We start from the raw sequence: 23,279 nt of genomic DNA, 5'->3' as shown, positions 1-23,279 counted from the left end.
ATACATCACTACCATTAAACAAACAAACAGACAAACAAACCGGCAAAACAAAACCAACAGTCTAAAGTATATGCCTTATGGACGACTGGAGCAGCAATAGCATCTCTTAATTTAAAGAGTAGCATCTTGACCTGTCATGTGCTTGGAAAATGATCCTCCTCCTGACTTATAAGGTTCCCCACGATACCCAGGCACATTGCGTGCCAATGCCAGTGGCCATATTACCCAGGGAGAGGCATGACAGAGAACCTGCAGCAGCTCCTGCAGAGTGGGAGTTTGGGAGGTAGGACTTACAGAGAGGTCCCTTGGCCCATAATGGATCATACTGTATGGGGATTTCTGCATTCCACGATCAATGAGACTTGCTGAAGTTGTGGCATGGCAAGCAATAGGCCCAGTATGGCAGGAGAGGATCTTTTCCTCTGAAATATAAAGGTCTTCTCTCACCCTAGTTTTTTATAGACGGGCACTTAGATGTGAAAAGAAAATGCACATCCGTTACTTCCAAATTGGGCACATTTTCCTTAGTAGACCTTCCAAAAGAATGGGGAGTTAAACCTGCCACTGAGAACGTATTTTCCATGCCTTAGCTAAGTTGTGAAAGAAAGCAGTTAGAGATGTCATGAGTGAATGGAGAAATGGTTAGAACTCATGTTAAAAACACAAGTTCTTTTATTTGGAAAACAAAGATAACTGAAGGTTGTAGACTAATGAACTCATAGGACTCAATGTAAATGTTAGCCACTCAAGAAATAGGTTCCTAAGAGAAGATGTAACAATTTTCACTGCAATTGTGCCACATGAATGCAGTTTTATACCTGCTATTCTAGTACGTTAATTAATACTATTTGTTTTTTCAAATTCCCCTGCTCACTAAGGGTCCTGGAAACCACTTACACCTCATTCCCTTGACAGCAAAATCACCTGGGCTGGTTACCATTCTTTGTCTCTTGAACTTCTCTGATGTTTAGGCAGCCCATTCTGGCAATGAGAACAGGGTGAGTGAGTTACATACTCATGTTTTCTTCTTGTGTTATTATTTTTGCATGATTTCTTCCCAGGAGGAAGTTATACATTTTAACAGGACAAAAATGAGGAAAATAAACTATTTTCTCCCTAGATAACATTTGATGACCTTGGGCAATATGTGCAGAGTTTTTTGGAATTCTATTAAAAAATTATCTGCTAAGCTGTCTTTGGATCTTTGTGTTGTCTTCTTTGTGTGGGGCAAGAAGTGGGACCTACTAAGCTTAGCAAGCTTAGCTGGATGTTACGTAAACTTTAGGCAGTAAACAAAGATATGCTCAGTAGTACACAGATGACTGGAATGATCAATTTTAGAGCTGAAAGTTACAGTAGTCTCCTATTATCTGTAGGAACATGCTCCAAGACCCTGAGTGGATGCCTAAAACTGTGGATAGTATTGAACCCTACACATGCAGCACATCTTGGAATAACGTCGTTCGTTTGATGGCATTTTATTATAACATTGGTGAGATGACACAGGAACTTGTTTTTATCAATTAGGCTATGGTAAAATTGGTTGTTATATGTCTCTTTGCTTAAAGTTGCAGAACCTATTGATAACATTAAGCGAGGACTTACTGTACTATTTTTTTCCAATACATACACACCTATGATAAAGTTTAATTTATAAATTAGGCATAGTAAGACGTTAATGACAATAGCTAATAAAATACAACAATTATAACAATATACTATAATAGAAGTTATGTGAATGGCTTTGGGGCCTTATTAAGTAAAATAAGAGTTCCTTGAGCACAAGCAGTGCAATAGCATGACACTCAGCTCATAACTGAGATGCCTAGTAAGTCACTAACAGGCAGGTAGCTTATACAGCATGGATATGCTAGATTCACAATTATATTCCCAGGTGGGATGGGGCTGGTTGGTGAGAGATTTCACCACGGTCCTCAGAATGGTACTCCATTTAAAGTATATGACTTGCTATTTCTGGAATTTTCCATTTAATCTTTTTTGGATTGCTGTTGACCTCAGGTCACTGAAACCGTGGAAAGCAAAACAGAGGATAAGGGTAGGACTACCATACATTAAGTATTACCTGGTTCTGCCTATAATCATTAAATTTAGTGTGATAGTAGCCTCAGTGATTTGGTATCTTAAGCAGTCCATCTGTTCTCTGTATTAAAAGATTTTTAGTCTGGCTCCTAAAACCAATCCATTCAGTTTTCTCTTTCAGTGGAAAACAAAAAAAGGAATTTTGAGAAAAGTCTCAAATCAGGGCAATGGTGTGTGTACTCCTCATAATACAGTTTACCTGGGGGAAAAATGGTAATAAATACAAAGGACCTGTGAAATATGCCTCCATTAAAGTAAAGTACAACTTTTTCATGGGGCTAACTGCATACCTGAACTGCTCACTACTCCATGGGATTGCGATACATATGATGGAACGAGAATGTAAATGGGTCACTCAGAGTGCACTTTATTTAAAAGAATGTATTCCTTGGGGGAATTTTGGATAAATGAGCTGAACGTTCTTTCATTTCTGAGGCTTTTGCTGAGGAAGCCGATGAAGCCAAGTGCTCAGAGCAAAATCATCTACTAAAGGTCACAGAGCTGAGTGAGCTGTTGCAAGCCCTAGCCTGGGCGAGGTCCTGCCAGAGGCACAGGCACCAACCCATTTTCTCCTCTTCCTTACCTGGAAGATACAGATACCTAAAATCACGCAGAAGCAAACAATGTGTTTTCCAAAATCAATAGAGCTGAGCACAGTTTGAAATCTCTAGGATGACAGAAAATACCACATATGCCCACACCATACCACCACCACAACAACAGTTTTTTTATTTTTGTAAAGCAATTATCAACTTATGTATAAATGATTACAGTATTTGAGATCCAAGATTCTTGGAAAATTTCATGTTGCAATCAAAACATAATTGAGCTATTTTGGAATAGGAAGCCTATTTGCTCTTCGAAACACATAAATATCTAAAAATTAAATGATGACCCATTTAGAACAGTATTGCTTCACAGTTATTTTTTAAAGGGTTTACTTTAGGTGAATTTCCCTGCTTGATGCAAAGTTTCTATAGTCCGATACTAATATTTCTGAACCTGGTGTGTGTGTGTATATGTGTGTGTATGTATGTGTGTGTGTGTGTGAGAGAGAGAGAGAGTTGAGGGGTGGGTGGACAGGGTCAGTCGTGATGGATTAATTTCCTCAAGTGATCAGAGCCACAAATCCATGTGCACACCAATTGTTATTTGCAGCCTAAATGAAAAATGTCTTACACATGCAGGTATTATTTTTCAAATGTGTATATATGCTTTTGTGATAAGAAAGATGTGATTTCATTCTAAAGTGTTGTCGACTACATTGTAAATTTTTGTTATTACTCTTTTTCAATCCATGCACTATAAAAACATAGCAATTACCTATTGGCAACCAGAATATTTTAAATGTTAAGAAGGAGTTCTTCCTGGATTAGATGCACTGTGGTAATGTATTTCAAGAGTTACTGATAAAATAGTTATCATAGGGACTTACTGGAAATATATAATATATTGGGGGATATGATAGATATAATGGGATTTTCAATTATGAATGAGTCCCATTATAAGAATCATTAAACCATTTTGTATATCAAGTTTAAATGTTTAGGCCTAGCACCAAAATAAAACACTCAGAAAACAATTAACAACCACTACCTCTGGGGATAGGAGTAGAATAGTGTGAGCAGCCAGTGCAACAACACCTATTTCTATTCTCTATACTTTTGTATTTGAATTGTTTACAACAAACATAAATTCAAATATTACTTTTATATTAAGAAAAGATTAAAATAAAAACTAGCCCAGTGAGGTGCTGGCTCCTAGGTGCCTCTCGCACATGCATTCTCCTCCACTAGGCTTGCATTAGGAGACTGAGAATTTCTTCTTATTCCTTGTAACTTTGAAGGCTGCTGCCAACTTGACAATGATGTTCACCGCATGCTAAAGCCCTCTGCGGGGCACTGGACTGCACACTTCATATGAAAGACTACGGTGCAAGCTGCCATACCAACATGTCCATGTGTTTGAGGGTTACAGGATTAGAGTAAACTCCCACCCACCTGTGTCTTTCAGTTCAGCTGCCTGTGGGTGCAAAGAGAAAAACTATTCTTGCCTCCTGTCATCAAACATGTGCTGGGATCTCCAGGGAGCATTTATGAAATCACACTTAGTCCTATGCCAGGAAGAGATTACAGCTGGCTGATCCATGATGTCTCCTTCCCACGATAATTCTATGAGCTGGTATGTAGTGTTAGTGATGTACAGTGATCATGTGATATATAATGCATTTAGACTCTAAAAGCTATAGCAGATTCTGTGCAACACTCACCAATACAGTAAGTTAATCTAAAATACTTTAAAATCTGTCCAAAAATAAAAATATGCTGCCATGCTGAATTATCCCAAGTATTGTCATGTCAAGTTAAGTCATGTCATGTCATGGCATTCAAGTAGCTCATTGTAGCAAATAAAAACATTAATATCCTTTAGGGAGATTTCATGGAAAGTAGATGCACTGTTATTTTTTCTAAGGAATTTAGTCCTATTTCAGTAATGCATATGTGAAGTGGATAAAATATCACAAATATAAGACTCCAGTTTTTTATTTTATGCATAAAGTAGGCCCTTAAAATTTAAGTATAGTCTGAGGAAAGAGAATTATTTAAATCTAAGGTTCACATTTTCTCTTCTGTCTCCCATGTCTACAATGATTTTCCTTATTCAATCAAAGGAAGGACAAACAAGATGGGGGGATTTTCCTGATTGACAGGCTTTTTTTGTTTAAGACCAATCTATACCAACTCGTTTTGTTGTCACTATTGCCCTTAAAGACTTAATCAGAGTCTCAGGCCCCGATCTTTGTGTTAAAAACTACACCAGGGGTGCCAAAAAAATGTATGCACATGACTTGTATTCATCTTTTGTTATTGGTATATATTATTACAATTTTAATAGTTTTTTTTCCTTTCTTAAAATGTGTATACATTTTCTGGTATCCTCTGTACATGTATATATGAATATATACTATATACTACATATATACAAAAACTATATATATGGTTTTAAATACTCTACTCTTTTATCTACTCTTTTAATTCCCTTCCTTTCCCCATCTCTATATGTGTGTGTGTATGTGTGTGTATGCATATATATATATATATATTCAGAGTATGATTATATAATCTATACAAGAGCATGCACTAATAGCCAGTGCATCAATTCATTATTCATATGTTTGATTGCCTATTTCACCTTTCATCTTGATGAATTTCTGACATAAAAACAACCCTCAATTAATATGTTCAGTGAATGAGTCTTGTGAAATAGTTTTTCATGTATGGTTTTAAATTCAGGTCCAGAACATATTTCTATTCTGCAAATATTTTCTCTAGACTCCACCTTTCAAAGCTGAGTGAGCTGAGGGCCCCTAGGTTAGGGCTTACATGCTGGGCATCTAAGCTCTACATGGTCTAGGAGGACTCAACAAGACAGGTCTCATTCACACAAATTTCCATCCCCATGAACAGACATAGACAAGGATCAACAGACTCCTTTTGGTTCCCCCAACAAAGACCTCTTTTTTGAGGGTAAAAATATAAGGTTAAATACAGTGTAAGGCCAAGAGTTTCCAGAGGGCTTTTCAATACTAAGTAATAATTTCAGTCTCAGATCTTTGGTTAGGTGGGGGAGCCGAGTTGCATATAATACATTTAGGGTATTTACTACTTTCATTTTAGTTTGGTTCTTGTATTTTCATATCTTTATATTTGTTTTGATTTTGTTGAGGAGGATTTAGGGGGATGGTGGGGTCGTAATGGGTTGTGGAGAGAATGGTATGTGTGGCATCAGTTTTCCCTTCCTAAACATTTGATTTAATAGTAAGAAAAAAACGCCAGAAGTTGTTTGATCATGGGAATAAATAATCTTGAGGTTCCAAATTTTAGCAAGAATTACACAAAGTTGCTTAGTGCTACTTATCCTGAAAGCTGCTTGTATAGCCCATGTTTTTCGTCCTCGGCTTCCTGTCTCAAAGATTTTAAGTCTGTGAAATAAAATAATGGGAAAAATGTAATTGGACTGAAACAGAGCTAATTATCATTTAATTCTAGAGCTAATTCTATCATTACCTCAGTATGAACGTTTTATATTTATTCAGCAAACGTCTAATGAGAATCGATTTATGCTGGGCATTGTTCTAGGCACTTGGCAGTGAATCAGTGCACAAGACAGACAAAACTCCCTGTTCTGGTGAAGCTTATGTTCTACTATATGTATATGTATACTATATGTATACATACATTGTGTATGGACATAATTCATTAATAGAACTTTTATTGAAGTCAGAGAGAAATTTTGTTAAAATAAGAACTTTGTGGGTCTTGTACACATTGCAGATTTCATAAAGTAATTAGACTGCCCATTAACGTTTGCTTTAAACTTTTCCCTTCATTTCTTAATAAGATTGCAATCTCTGTAGAGCTTGACAAGAGCAGGTACCAGACACAGGAATAAAACCATGAAGAATCATTTAGGGTGTTCTAGAAAGCATGATTTCTCAAAACTTAGGGATGTGTGTCCAAGATGTCGGCATAGAAAGATCCTGAACTCACTTCCTCCCATGGACACATTGGATCTACAGCTATGTATGGAACAATTTATTCTGAAAAAACCCTGAAAACTAGCTGAACAGCTTCTTCACAATAAACAATAAATGGGCCACATAGAGATGGGTAGGAGAGGCAGAAACATGGTCTCACTAAAAATCCCACCTCCTGTGGTGACCTACAATTAGGAGAGATGTTATAACTCCAGAGCTTCTCCCTGAGGAGTGAGGGGTTTGGGCCCACTTTAGGCACTCCCACCCTTGGGGGCTGTGCCAGAGAGAAGAGCCCCCAAAACACCTGTCTTTGAAAACCACAGGGCTTATGTCTTGGAGACCCAAGGGCTTGTGAAGTGAGACTATTCTTAAAGGGCTCACATGCAGACTCACTCACCCTAGGGCACAGCACAAAAGCAGCAGTTTGAAAGCACTTAGATTATATGTGAAGAAGACTTGTTTGCTAATGTTGATGCATCTGCCAGAGGGGGATGGATCTGTTGGGACTCTCCAGGGACGGAAGCATTGGCAGGCACCATTTTTGCACTCTTTCTCTACTTTAGACGAGACATCATCCCTGTACTTTCCTGCGGCCTAGCTAAAGCCAGTGGGCGTGCCAGGGCCCTGCACATTTCCACTGCTTTGCTAAGCTCTTCCACTATCTCACTAAAACCAGTGAGAGCACACAATCTCCATGGGATGCTTCTTGATCACCTAGCTCTGGTGGCCAAGGAGGGCTTGCATTCCTGGTTCCCATGGAACTGTGACAATCAGACAGACAGTTTCTAGGAAGCTTCCAATCCCAGGGCACTGCACAGGCAGCAGACTGAAGCACACCCCCAGTGTTTCTATGAAAAAGGCCTATTTACTTGTTCTGGAACTTCAGCCTCAGGGGAACGATTTAGATTTGTCACACATCTAGAAGCTATAGAGGTGCTTTTAGGGAAAGTAAGCCAGGGGACACCACCTTTGTGCTCTCTCTCAGCCTTCTTATAGCTCACAGGCACCTCCCAGAAAGAAGTTTATACACTCATGTGGAGCCCTGACTTTTGCCACTGATGCCTAGAGGATACCTCCAGATCATGTGGTCTGGAGGCCAGCAAGGTCTAGGATTGTGGTCCCACAACACTGCATATATATTTGCGTACTTTGAAAGCTCTTGTTTCCAACCAGCCTGAAACTGGGTGCTGACTGAAATCCCTCCCTTTGGAAAATTGATAGGTCTTGGTGTACCCTCAACAACTGGGACCCATCAAGAATAAATATGGCTGCTTACACAATCACAAAGGTTTGAGAGATAACCAAATGCTAGGGCAATGTTGAATATTAAGGGTTATTATCTACAGAAGGCCACTCCTTTAAGACAGGGAGAGGTAGCTATTTTACATAATACATAGAAACTAACACAGAGAGTTAAATAAAATGAAGAAACAAAGGCATGTGCTCCAAATGAAGGAACAAGATAAAAACCTTAGAAAAACAAACAAACAAACAAACAAACAAACACTTTAATGAAGCAGAAATAAGTAATTTACCTGACAAAGAGTTCAAAGTAATGGTCATAAAGATGCTCACCAAACATTGGAGAAGAATGGATGAATACAGTGAGAACTTCCATAAGAAGACAGAAAATTTAAGAAAATACCAAACAGAAATTAAAGAGCTGACAATACAATAAATGCACTAAAAAGTACACTAGAGGGGTTCAACAGCAGACTGAATGAAGCAGAAGAAAGGATCAGTGATTTAGAACACAGGGCAGTGGAACTCACCCAAAAATAACCGGGAAAAAAATTTTTTTTAAAGTGAAGACAGCTTATGGGACAACATCGAGCAGAATAACATTTGAATTATAGGGTTCTCAGGAGGAGAAGAGAGAGAAAGGAGCAGAAAACTGATCTGAAGAAATAATGGCTGAAAACTTCCCTAACTTGGAAGGAAATAGACATCCAGATCTAGGAAGCCCATAGAATTTTAATTAAGATGAACCCAAAGAGATTCACACCAAGACATAATTAAAATATCAAAAATTAACTATAAAGAGAGAATTTTAAAAGCAGCAAGAAAAACAACTTGTCATGTACAAGAGGACCTCCATAAAACTATCAGCAGATTTTTCAGCACAGACCTCGCAGGCCAGAAGTGAGGTACAATACGCGTAGATTCAAAATGCTGAAAGAAAAAAATTCCCTGACCAGGAATATCTGTCCAGTAGGTTATCATTCAGAAGTGAAGTAGAGATAAAGTTTTCAGGCAAGCAAAAGCTAAAAGAGTTCCTCATCACTAAAATGGCTTTACAAGAAATGGTATAGGTACTTCTTTAAGTTGAAAACAAGGACACTAGTAACAATAACAGATAAAAGAATAAATCTCACTAGAAAGGCAAATCTATAGTGAAGGAAGTGTATTAACCACTTATAAAGCTAGTATGGATGTCAAAAGACAAAAATAGTACGGATAACTATAACTACAACAATTAGTTAAAGCACACACAAAATAAAAAGGTGTAAAATGTGACATCAAAAACATAAAACATGGGGGGGGAGTAAAAATGTAGTTTTAAGATGTGTTCAAACTTAAGTTGCTATCAACTTAAAAGTGTGTGTGTGTGTGTGTGTGTGTGTGTGTGTGTGTGCATGTGTATTGTTAAATCTATAGTAGATACACAGAAGATTATGAGAAAGGAATCTAAATATAACATTAAAGAAAGTCTCTTTCATTTAATCACAAGGGAAGCGAAAAAGAGAAAGAAAGAAACAGAGAGGAACTACAAAAACAGCCAGAAAACAATGAACAAAATGACAATAAGTACATACCTATCAATAATTACTTCAAATGTAAATGGAGTATCTCCAATAAAAAAATATAGACAAAGAAGAAAGAAAGAACCATCTCTCTATGCTGCCTACAAGAAACACTTCAGATACAGAGGCACACACAGACTGAAAGTGAAGGTATGAAAAAGATGTTCCATGAATATGGAAACCAAAAGAAAGCTGGGGTAGCTATACTTATATTAGATAAAATAGGCTTTTAAAAAAAAGACTGTGATAAAAGCAAAGAAGGACATTACACAATAATAAAGTGGTCTATCCAACAAGAGGATATAACATTTGTAAATATTTATATATCATCATAGGAGTACCTAAATGTAGAAAGCAAATATTAGCAGATCGAAAGGGAGAAATTTATAGCAATATAATAATAGTAGGGGACTTTAATGCCCCACTTACATCAATGAATATATCATTCAAGACAGAAAATAAATAAGAAAACATCAGCCATAAATGATACATTAAACCCGATGGACTTAACAGATATTTAGCAGACATGCCATCCAAAAGAAGCAAATATGAATTCTTTTCAAGTGCATGTGGAACATTCTCTAGGTTAGACCATATGTTAGGCCACAAAATAAGACACAATAAGTTTAAGAAGATTAAAATCATATCAGTAAGGTTTTCTGACCATAATGGTATGAAGGTAGAAATCAATTACAAGAAGAAAACTGGAAAATTCACGAATATATGGAGATTAAACAACATACTACTGAACAACAATGAAGAGAAAAGGAGAAAGCCAGAAATACTTTGAGACAAATTAAAATGAAAATACAACATACAAAAATCTATGAGATGCAGCAAAAGCAGTTCTAAGAGGGAAAGTAGCAGTGATATAGTCAAGAGGGAAATTCAGGCCTACCATAAAAACAAGAAAAATCTAAAGTAAACAATGTAACTTCACACCTAAAGGAACTAGATAGAGAACAAACAAAGCCCAAAGTTAACAAAAGGAAATAAATAAATATCAGAGCAGAAAAAAATGAAATAGAGATTAAAAAGACAATAGAAAAGTTCAATGAAATTAAGAGCCAGTTCTTTGAAAAGATAAATGAAATTGACAAACTTTAGCTAGACTCACCAAGGGGAGGGGGTGAGGTGGGGAAGAGAGAGCGCAAATAAATTAGATGAGAAATGAAAGAGAAGTTACAACTGATCCCAAAGAAATACAAAGAATCTTAAGAGATTACTTTGAAAAATGGGTTGAACTTTGAGTGCCAACTTCCTGAGCAATCGAAAATCCGCATATAACTTTAATACCCCAAAAACTTCAGTATAGTTGGTTCTCAATATCTGTGAAAAATCAGTTCCAAGACTCCCTGCAGATACCAAAATCTGTGGATGCTCATGTAGCTTACATAAAACGGTGTGTCAAAAAACTCATACAGTCAGCCCTTCACATCCACAGATTCCCAGCTGCAGATCAAACTATTATTTTCAATGAGTGGTTGGTTTAATTTGCAGATGCGAAACCAGCAAATACAAAGGGCAAGTGTACCTACTGAAAAAAAGTCTGTATAAAAGTGTACCTGTGCAATTTAATTCCATGTGGTTCAAGGGGCAAACTGTTTATGCCAATAAATTGGACAACCTAAAAGAAATGTATAAATTTCTAGAAACATACAATCTTCCAAGACTGAATGAAGAAACAGAAAATTTGAATAGGCCCATTACTAGTAAGGAGATTAAATCAGTAATCCAAAACCTCCCAGCAAACAAAAGCCCAGAACCAAATGGCTTCACTGGTGAATTTTACCAAATATTCAAAGATTTAATACTTATGCTTCTCAAACCATTAAACAAAAATGAAAATAAGGGAATGCTTCCAAACTCATTTTACAAGGCAAGCATTACTCTAATCCCAAAACCAGACAAAGACACCACACACAAAAAAGGAAATTACAGGCCAATATCCCTGATGACCATAGATGCAAAAACCCTTAACAAAATATTAGCAAATAGAATTCAATAATACATTAAAAGAATCATACACTATGAACAATTGAGATTTATTTAGTGGGTGCAAATATGGTTTGACATCTGCAAATCAATTAACCAAGGTGATTCACCATATTAACAAAATGAAAGATAAAATTCATATAATCATTTCAAAAGATGCAGAAAAAGCATTTGAAAAAATTCAAAATCCATTTATGGTTAAAAAAAAAAATCTCAACAAAGTGGGTATAGAGAGGAATGTATGTAAACATAATAAAGGCCATATATGACAAGCCCACAGCTAACATTATACTCAAAGCTTTTCCTCTAAGATCAGGAATAAGACATGGATGCCCACACTCGCCACTTTTATTCAACATAGTATTGGAAGTCCTAGACAGAGAAATTAGGCAACAAAATATGCCTCCAAATTGGAAAGGAAGAAGTAAAACTGTTACTACTTGGGGACAATATGATTTTATATATAGAAATCCTGAAGACCATCAAAAAAGTGTTAGAAATAATAAATGAATTCAGCAAAGTTGTAGAGTACAAAATCAATATATGAAAACCTTGTGTTTCTATATACTAACAATGAACTATTAAAAGAGAAATTAAGAAAACAATCCATTTATAATTACATCAAGAAGAATAAAATACCTCATAATAAATTCAACCAAGGAAATGAAAGCCTGTGCACTGAAAATGATAGGACACTAGTGACAGAGATTAAAGACAAATAAATGGAAAGATATTCCATGCTCATGGATTAGAAGAATTAACATTGTTAAAATGTCCATATTACTCAAAGCAATCTACAGATTCAATGTAATTCCTATCAGCATTCTAATGTCATTTCTACAGAACTAGAACAATCTTAAAATTTATATTGAACCACAACTCTGAATAGACAAAGCAATCTTGAGAAAGGAACAAAGCTGGAGGCTCCTTTATTTCAAACTATATTACAAAGCCATAGTAATTAAAAGAGTATAGTATTGGCCTAAAAACAGACACATAGATCAACGGAACAGAATAAACAGTCCAGAAACAAACACATGCATATATGGTCAATTAATTTATAACAAAGGACTCAAGAATATACAATGGGGTAAAGACAGTCTCTTCAATAAATGGTGTTGGGACCTGAAGCTGAAGCTGAATAATAATGAACATTAACTACAATTTTATGTGTGTGTGTGTGTGTGTGTGTGTGTGTGTGTGTGTGTGTGTGTGTGTGGAGTACAGCATTAGGAACAGACAGTGGAAATATAATGGCTGTATGCGATGTCAGAGGGGTCATAGATGGGGCTAAGGGATTTATCACTGTGTGAGGGACGTAAATGATAAATGTGTAACTATTACATTGTTTTGTACACCTGAAACTAATAAACTAAAAAAATAAAAAATAAATGGTTTTGGGAAAACTAAACAGCCACATGCAAAAGAATGAAATTATACTAGTATCTTACACTATACACAAAAATTAACACATAATGGATGAAAGACTTGAATGCAAGGTCTAAAACAATAAAACTCTTAGAAGATAACGTAGGTAGTAAGCTCCTTGACAATGACCTTGGTGATGATTTTTTGGGATCTGACTCCAAAAGCAAAGGCAACAAAAGCAAAAATAAACAAGTGGGACTACACTTCTGTACAGCAAAGGAAACCATCAGCAAATTGAAAAGGCAACCTACTTAATGAGAGAAAATATTTGTGAATCATATATCCAATATAAGGGTAGTGTCCAAATACGTAAAGAACTCACATAACTCAATAGCAAAAAACAAACAAACAATGCAAATCAAAAAATGAGCAAAGGATCTGAATAGACCTTTATCCAAGAAGATATATAGGTGACCAACAGGCACATGAAAAGATGCTCAACCTCACTAATCATTAGAAAAATGCACTTCCACTTGTAAAATAAATGTTATAGGGAGTAATGTACAGAACGGTGACTACAGTCAATAACATCATAGTGTGTATTTGATAGTTACCAAGAGAATCAAAACCACAATGAGATATCACCTCACACCTGTTAGAAAGGCTATTATAAAAAAGACAAAAAATAACAAGTGTTGGCAACGATGTGGAGAAAAGGAAACCCTTGTGCCCTTTTGGTGGTAATGTAAATTGGTGCAGGCAATATGGAAAATAGTATAGAGGTTACTCAAAAATTTTAAAATAGAATTACTATATGATCTAGCAATTCCACTTCTGGGTATTTATCCAAAGAAAACAAAAACACTAATTCTAAAAGATATCTGTGCCCTTATATTCATTGTGGCATTATTCAAAATAGCCAAAATATGGAAACAATTGAAGTTTCCATCAATGGATGAATAGATACAGAAGATGTGGTATATATGATATAATACTACTCATACCAAAAAACCTTGCTATTTGTGATAACATGGATGGACCTTGAGGGTGTTATGCTAAGGGAAATACGCCACACAGAGAGAGACAGATACCGTGTGATTTGACTTATATGTGGAATCTAGCAAGCAAACAAATGAACAAACAGAACAAAACAAAATTCTTAGATACAGAGAACAGACTGGTGGTTACCTGATGGGAAGTGGTTTGGGGTACGGGCAAAATGTGTGGAGGGGGTCAAGTGGTACAAACTTCCACTTCTAAAATAAATATTATAGGGAGTAATGCACTGAATGGTGACTACAGTCAATAACATCATAGTGTGTATTTGATAGTTACCAAGAGAATAAATCTTAAAAGTTGTCATCATGAGAAAAAAGAAAAGTTTTTGTAACTTTGTATGGTGACATATAGTAATTAGACATATTGCAGTGATTATTTTGCAGTATATACAAACATCAAATGTTGTACACCTGAAATTAATATAATGTTATATGTCAATTATACGTCAATAATAAAACATTTAAAATCAGGTTTAATGATTTGGTTTGAAACAATTGTTCAAACTTTCTCTTTATATTTGCTAGACTATCATTTTAATCAGAAGTTAGCAAATTAAAAAAAATTTTTCCCAATATATTATATCAATTTTTCTTCGTTTCTGAAAATGGTCTGTTTTTAAGAGTTGATTTTGGTATATTTTATTAACAACAAGACAAATTGTTGGCTACAGGCTTATTTTAATCTGATAATGTGTGTCCCATTCACAGGTGAACTGATTATAGAATCAAGAGGCTGCATAAAACACCATATTAGGAAATGGTAACTATGACAACATAAAGAAAATTACTTTCATTGAAATCATAAAACTGGAAAGCACCTTGAAATATTTCTTAACACAGGAATGGCTCTGAATAGATAAAAACTCATTTGGCATTCAAAAATATTTACTGAACCTCACTATAAGTCACATATTGTGCTATGCACTGTGAATGACTAAATCATGGGTCATATTTTCAAGCAGCCAACAGCTTAATAAAACATCAGAAGTATAGACAAGGTAAGTAAAACCTGGTGTTATAATGATGACATAGTTAAGGCGATATGAAAAAAATTGCCAAAACTGCCCTCCATTTCATGGCCTCTCAAATATGTTCAAGCAGCCAATGAGGTTTATCTGAGGCGTGATTATTGCAAATATGTTCCAGCAATCTCCCTCATCAACCCAGCTCACTAGAGAAAAACTTTTATTTTTACTAATTACTGCTTAATGTCTACTGAAATCCATTATGTTCATTTCTGTTTTACACTGTTCTAAGAAAAAAAGATAAAATGTCTGACTACCATTTCTTTATAAAACACTTTATATGTTTTAGAATCTGAAAATTATTATACCAAAACAAGAATATTTTAATTGCTGAAGTTACTTTTACACTATCTCTTTCCAACAAAGATTTCAAAGGCTTCAAGCAGAAGATATAATCATAAGGCAAATAAAAAAGAAATGGAAAACTAGACCCAAGTTATAAACAATCAGATAAGTTAAACCATAAAGTTATTTTTTACTAATATTTGGAGGCATTATTTAGATTTGCATTTCAGCTTCCTGGCAGCAAGTGCAAAAATGAGAATCATGACAAGTTAGTTACATAACTTTTTTAAAACATGAAAGGAGTAAACATACCAGCTTCTCAGGGGAGATCAAGTTACTTTTTAAACTCTAGAATAACTTTTACATGGAGAGGAGGGTTTAATTATATAATAGCCACTATCAAAAATATTTCATACAATTTATTAAATCAAGTCTAATAAAAGCCAAAGACAAATATTAAAGCACAATTTAGTGAAGGCCATTCCAGAAATAATCAGATCATTATGGTATAATCACATGGGTCAGAATATGAATGCACAGATAGATCAGTTGCCATCCATTTTCCCTCAAATCACCCTTTCATGTAGCTTTGGGAATATCTGCGACACTGACGATTTAAAGTGAAGTCTGGAAAAAACTTTGGAGAGCTGGTTTTCTGTAATTGTGATTGAAGGTGGATGGGTGGTCTATAAACTGAAATTTAAATCAACTAATGATAGAATTGTTAGCTTGAGATGAGAAAACAAACCAGCATGGATCTCTGCTTGTACAGGATGTGGGGAACACTCCATCTTAGCACAGAAATGAACTAAAGGAATCAGGATTTTCCTCAGATACAGCATTAAGTTGATTCTAAGATTTGAATAAATATCCTAAACATTACCAGAGCAAAAATGGCTTCATGGGGGAGTTATTTTTAAAACAGATATAAAATAACCAATTATTTTAGTTAAATCATGCAAATAAAAGAGCAATTCTGCCAAAGAATCAATGATGACCCGAACCAGGACAAAAAAGAAAGCAACCCACATGCAAAGGAGAATTGTTCAGAGGTTGTTTTTCTTTCCCTCCCTAATTAAAAATTTCAAAATGGAGCAGTAGCGTCACATGGTTCCAGAATATTCTTCCCCCTAGGTTTCTGTTCTGAAGCAATACAATATTAAATTATTTCTATCTTTTCTTATACTTTGGATCTCATTTAATTGTTTAATTCTCTTAACAATATAGCTACTACATATGTTCTTGGGAAAATACAAAAGATAGTTTGCATATAGAATTTTAATCCAGATAATAAAAAAGCAAAGGAAAACTGAGTTTGACAAGCGGAAACCTGTGTGTGCTGTAATGGTACTCACGGAGACTGCCTACTAACCGGATTACTGCTTCTCCTTCACCCATTTATTTCTTCTGGTTCAGAACCCATTGTTTGCAATCAGAAGGCACATGAGCACTTGAGGCTCTGAAATTTCTTTTAATCAATCCACTTACAATTTCAAAGGTGGCAAAGGAAAGCCATTTCTTTTTTATCTTGATATTGGTAATTGGAGCTCTGTGTGACTGTTTACTTCCATCTTCTATGGAAGCAGTGAGATTAAAGCAAGGTGAGAAATAGCTTAGTCTTTGATCATTTTTTTAATTTATTTTTTTGTTAGTTTCAGGTGTACAAAACAATGTAATAATTAGACTTTTCAAACCACATAAAGTGATAACCCCCCAATCTACTACCCCTCTGACATCGTTTATAGCTCTTACAATATCATTGACTATATTCCCTATGCTGTACTTTATATCCCGTGACTATGCATATATATGTATATATATATTTAATTATAGTTGACATTCAATATTATTCTACTCCAGCGTCAGGTGTACAGTGCAGTGGTCAGGCATCTACACAGTCTATGAAGTGATTCCCTGATAAATCCAGTGCCCTTCTGGCACCTTACATAATCTTTACAACATTATCGATATTTCCCATACTGTATTTCATATATCCGTGACTATTTTGTGACTACCAGTTTGTACTTCCTTCTCCCCCATTCCTACCCGCCTCCCATCTAGCAACCATCAGTTTTTTCTCCATATCTCTGAGTTTATTTGTTTTGTTTGCTTGTTTATTCTGTTCTTTAGTGTAGAATCGGGTGACTAGAATGAAAATCAACAGTTTATCACATTAGCACATTCCAACACAAACTTTTGAAAAAGAGGGAAATGAAAAAGATTTTTTCAACAAATAGCATGTCAGAAAAACAGTGACAATGAAGTTGAACTTTCTGTTACCACAAAGGGGCTTTACTAAGTACTTTATGGATACATTTCAAGGTTCAGGGAAATAACCAATACACAGCAAAGCTTTCTGGTTTTTTGATCTATTGGCTTATCTAGAGAAAGGTCAAAATCTTAAACTATCAATTAAGTTGGGTGCCTGCTAAATGAGAGAATTTTTAACATACAGTTTATTAAATGCTCTGCTTAATGTTATGCAAAGTACAATATAGGAGCTGGCATTCCTACTATAGTTTTTTATGCAACAGTGAATCAACAGAAATAATTGTATTCTTTAACTTTATGAACTAAAACAACATGTTCCAGAGTGTGTGTTTCTTTATTAAAAATATCAAATTCAACCAGACTTATTTGAATAAGACATACATTCATTAGGCTCACTGGAAGGTTTTAGTTTATTCAGTGATAATAAAGCTGAAAAACAATTGAGTCGGATTAGTGTTAAACACAGAGGAACACATTTATGTTTCAAGAAACGTTAGAAATGTTTCTAAGCAGTTAGAGACAGACCTCTAGACTAAGAGAAAAACCCAGAGGACTGGGGCTTTTTAAGGAGCAAAAAGTGCATAATATGCTTGCAGAGGTTCCCACTTTCGAATAAAATATCTGGTGGTGGAGAATCTTCAAAATTCCCACGTTTTGGAAAAACTCATTTGAAAAAGGGACTAGTTTGGAAGTAAAAAGTGCATCAGCTGAGAGGTAAAGTCTCAAGTTTGATTTCTTCATCTATACCCTAGGCGGAGGGAAAGAGGGACTACGTTTAAAAGGAAAGTTGCTCAGGGAATTTAGAGAGAGGCCATGTGTAGCCTGAGAAACCCTAACATTTGAAAAACGATGAATGAAAACCCATCATTCAGATGATTACTAGATGCCATGAGGGTCAAACTGATTCGAAGCTGAATTTTTCATTTGTAAAAATAAAAAAGCAGTGGGAGATGTGTGCTTTATCCTCTGAGTCTCCAAAATAGTGACCATTTAGGTTATTTATATTTGGGAAATTTTACTTAACACCTTATTGTTATAGTTTATCGTTCCCCCACATGCCTTGCCTCCACAACTAGACTGTGGAAGAAAAGCCAAACTAATCTTCTCTGAGGCCGACAACGTTAGTTCCTAGCGGATCCCCATTCTTCTTGGGCTCTTTCTTAGTGACAGGATTTTGCTCATCTGTACCATCCCTGTGTTCCAGGAAAAGCAGACCACAGCCCCAGCTGAGGCATATTGATCAAAGCTGCTCTGCGGTGGCTTCATTTCCTGCAGTGATTGGGTTCGGCAGTGGCATTTGATTCCATTTTGGCTCTGAGACTTGAGAGGAGATCTGCTAAGGGCTTCTGGGAATGGCTTCCTTCATTTCAAGAAAAAAGCATTCAGGTGTACCTCCTCCCTTTTATGCTGCCAACATGTTGCTGTGTCTGTATGTAATGCTTGCAACTGTGTGCGAGCAGTCCCTTGTGCTTTTGAGAGGTGGGGAGAGTGCAAGGAAGGAAGGAAAAGGAACCTGGGCTGATGGACATGGTTGAATTGGCCAGTCCTGGGCTTACTTGACTTCCATACTTGTGGTATGGAAGTATGAGGTAATAAAATCCCGGAAAGCACCTTAATTAATACATTTCTATTCCCTTCAACTACACAAGTAATTAATCAGCTTCTATTTCTTTCCTGTTCTCATTCCCCAATTCTATCTATCATCTATCTATCGTCTATCATCTAAATTCTGCCCTCATGTCTTGGTTTTGTTCCTGAATGTCTTTCTTTTGGGCTCTTACAATAATTTCTAATCGACTTCTCTGTCTTCAGCCTTGGTCACTGGATAGATCCAGCAGATTGTAACCATCCCACCCTTTCTAGAAGGAAAACTGAATCACATATTCTTCCACTTAAATTCTCTAAGAGTGTCTCACTGTTGGACATGGTGAATAGAAGTCCAAACTATTCTTATGTTTTCAAGGTATTCTACAATCTGGTTCTTCCCAAGTTTTGTGTCCTGAATGCTATTTTTAGGCGTTGTTCAACTGGCTCCTACACATTTTTCAAGACCTAGCTATAAAAGCAAGAAGTTCCCTCTGTGATATCACTGACCCATTCTGGTCAATTAATCACTTGCTTTTTTTGCCGTCTAAGTATTTGTAGGTAACTTTACCAATATTTATCTCACAAGATTCTTGGTACTTCTTTATAAGTCTGTCTGCTTCAATAAACTGCAAACTCCTTGAAGCCAGAGGCCAAGCCTTTGTATTTCTGAATCTCTGGTCCTCAATCCAGTATTTGCTTATGCGAGGTGTTTAACAAGTATATTGTGATTGATTCTAGAGGGAGGTCTATAGTGCAAACATGGGAAATTTTAACTAAAGAGAACATAAGTTTCCGTGTAAGAAATGTATATACTAGCATCTCTGCTATCTTTACCTTGAGCTAATAATACCTAAGTCATGATATGAGAGAGTTCAACATTACAATATCCAGGATCCCATCAAAGAAATTAAAGCTAATAATAAATGTCCTTTGAGAAGCCACAACTTATACTAAATAATGATCAAAGTCTGAATTGTCCAATAGCAATTCATATAAGAGCACCACGCTCTAACCAACTGAGCTAACGGGCCGCCCCCATATGTCCAATATTTTTGCTTTTTTATATTTTTCCTTTCTAAGAGCAGGTTAAATGACTGTTGATCTCTGTGAATTCTTTTAAGAAATATATAAAATAAATGCAAGATCCAATTATCCAAAGGTCAAAACAATATAATTTTTATTGCCATTTACAGGGAGAAAACACAATTCTGGTTAAGGGTGTATCACAATGTTCATAGAAATATGGCAGTCTCGACTCTGCTCATTTTACGTAGAGATAACATGGCTTTTTCTGTAATTCACAAAATGGGTTATTATAGGATACTCTGGGCACACTGGTGTTGCCAAAAAAATGTATGCAAGTGGACACTTTGGTCAACATTGCTCAAGCAGTAGCTCGCCGTAATCAGAAGTGTCTGGATGCTGATGGTAACCACTTTGGGCACTTTTTGTAATTGCAGAAGTCAAACATGACTTGTATTCATCTTTTGTTATTGGTATATGTCGACTATTACAATTTTAATACAGCTTTTTCCTTTCTTAAAATGTGTATAAATTTTTTTGGCACCCTCTGTATATGCTCTGTATTAGAGGCCTGATCAAATGATTATACTGATAGCAAAGTCAGTGAGGAAATAATGTTTTATAGCAAAAATTCCTTCATGTTCATCCATCAGAGACTATCCGAAGAGACCCAAGTAAGCAGAAAGTAGTATATTGTAACCAGATTTTGGATTTACAAGACTGCTTTGAATTTGAGACCTATCTATTGTGACTTGCAAAAGCCACTCGGCCATTCAGAGCCCAGTTCCTTCCAGATCTAAAAATGGTAACAAAATCACCTAAATCAGGAATTTTTTCCCCCAGTGAAATGAAAAATGAGAAAATGGCCTGTATGACACCATCAGGCAGGACTGACTATTGGTTAAAGCATGGTCCCCAGAGCAAGGCTGCCTGGGTATAAATTCTACTACTCACCAGCTGTGCGTCCTTGATTGACTTACTTACTGTCTCTGTGCTGTGTTTCCCCACAAGTAAGTGGAGGTGATAATAATGGAGGGTTATCATGAGGATTAAATGGGTCAATGTTTGTAAAACACTTAGAACACTGGCTGGCACATAGCAAGTGCTATGTAAGTGTTTGGTGGATAAATAGAAATTTATATTCATCTCTTGACATAGTTCTAGCAAATAAAAATCTAAAGGGGAGATTTTGTATTTATGCCACATCTATATAAAAAAGCAACCAGAAGAAAATAATGTAATAATGTAACTAGGAGAAAAAGGAGGCACCTCGTTTAAGAATTTAATTAGGTCAATATAAATGGTGATTTCAAAGCTTTGGCTGGGCGTTTTTGTAGTTAAGGAAACAGCCATTAAAAGGTAGAAACTTGCTATTTTAAACCACTCCTGATAGAACAAGGATTGGCACAATTAGACAGGAAAAGGAGGAACAGAGGGTTGATGGAAGGAGCTAACGAGGCTTTGCACAAGAATGTGGACACTGACCCCATTCTGGGGAGGGTGTGAAAGAGATGGAGTCTTCCAGCTAGAAAAAAACACTTTTCTTCCTTTGTATGAGTTTCAAAGCCCTACCTCTGAGTTTGTGCTTGGGAAATATGCGGTTGTATGGGTCGGGGTGGGGGTGGGTGGGTGGGGTGGGTGGTCCATCAGTTAGTTACCTCTTAGATACTCAGAAGAATAGGAAGACTTGGCCACAGCTGGCCCAGGTGGAGAGATCTCAAATGAAACCAGACTCAGAAGGCCAGTGGACCTGTAATATCTAAATCCATCTGATTGCCCTAGTTGCACCCCAGTGGGGTGTTAGTCTAGACTGCACAACGCATCCTTGGGGAAATAATCCTTCAGAAAAAGGAGCTAAACCTCAGTTGAGACAAGCTCACTGTGTAGAATTGTATTTCCCAAATGGTAAGTTGAAATGTTCTTAGACGTGCAGGACGGGTGGGCAAACCTGAGTTCAAGGGAGCAAGATTGGGAACTTGAGTGTGCCTTCAAGAAGACAGCAGGGAAAGGACTGATTTCTTCTGGAGCTTTTATTATACTACGGGATAGTCTGATGAAATGTATAGTTAAAAAGGAATCTCTGCCTCTTTTACAATTCTTTTTAGTTATTGCTAACCCCCAGAGAAGTCTGAACTGCTTGTCCATTCTTGCATGGTGGTGGTTGTGGGGAACATAAAGCAATAAGCAAAGGGCAAGTGGGCCTTTCCCAAATTCAACCTTCTGTTTGCATTTGTGCTGATTTGATAACATTGTTCCAAGCAGCCTGTGTCTATAATTTCCACACTGTAATCACTGTGCACAGTGACTGTTGATCCATGGGGGACCACGGAGCTGTGGGAGGAGCAGGGAATGCAGAGAAGCAGTGGGGAGAGATGGAAAACTCTAGAGAGATTTATGGTAACATTCCTCTCCCCCAACATACACTAGAGGAAAGTGTCCTTTTTGTGATAATTAATATAACAATTTGCTTTGAAAAGATCCATTCAATATCATGGATATTAATGTAATTATCACTATTAGTGTTTTTATTGTTATTATTATTTTGGAATCTACAATTATTGAGAACTTATGTGCCAGGCACTGTGCCAAAGGCTTTATTTACATTCTTTCATTTAACCCTTAAAATAATCCTGTAAAGCAGATATTACGCTCATTTTGTTAAGAAAACCAAGGCCAGAGGGATTAAGAAACATACTAGTATTCAATTGTTACTAAGAGAGCTAGGATTGGGTGACTGGTTTGCTCAGTGGTTAGAGCACGGTGCTCAGAACACCAAGGTCGCCGGTTCGATTCCCACATGGACCAGTGAGAGTCAATGACTTGAGCTTGGAGATGTGTTGCCAGTGGGTGGCCAGTTTGCTCAGTGGTTAGAACACGGTGCTTATAACACCAAGGTCGCCAGTTTGAGTCCCACATGGGTCAATGAGCTGCACCCTCCACAACTAGATTGAAAAACGACTTGACTTGGACCTGAGCTGCCCCCCACAGCACCCAAACTAGACTGAAAAACAATGAATTGATGGGTCCTGGAAAAACACACTGTTCCCCAATAAAAGAAAAAAAGAAAAAAAGAGAGAGCCAGGATTAAAACTTGGATCAGTGTGACCCTCAAACCCATGCTCCTAACATTCTCTACAAACCTGTATATTAGGGGATCAGGACCATCAGGAGAAATGAGTTATACAACAACGTCACAAAGACATGGTGATATCTTTCTGCTGAGACT

General features: G+C 36.5%; 1 protein-coding gene across 13 annotated transcripts in view; it reads right to left on the bottom strand.

Moving 5' to 3' along the window:
- Positions 1–23,279, bottom strand: part of B3GALT1 (beta-1,3-galactosyltransferase 1) — a 520,641-nt gene that overhangs the window by 40,119 nt on the left and 457,243 nt on the right. Inside the window, exon 4 of one of the 13 annotated variants that reach the window (XM_074337519.1) lies at positions 5,322–6,082. The exons of the other annotated variants lie outside the window; for them this stretch is intronic. The gene's annotated coding sequence lies outside the window, so the exon portion shown is untranslated. Of the gene's footprint in view, positions 1–5,321; positions 6,083–23,279 lie in introns of those variants that run through there. 13 annotated transcript variants of the gene reach the window in all.

Source organism: Rhinolophus sinicus, linkage group LG01, assembly GCF_036562045.2.
Source record: "Rhinolophus sinicus isolate RSC01 linkage group LG01, ASM3656204v1, whole genome shotgun sequence".
NCBI lineage: Eukaryota > Metazoa > Chordata > Mammalia > Chiroptera > Rhinolophidae > Rhinolophus > Rhinolophus sinicus.
The sequence above is the reverse complement of the archived record's forward strand: the minus strand, read 5'-3'. Positions and strand labels throughout refer to the sequence as shown.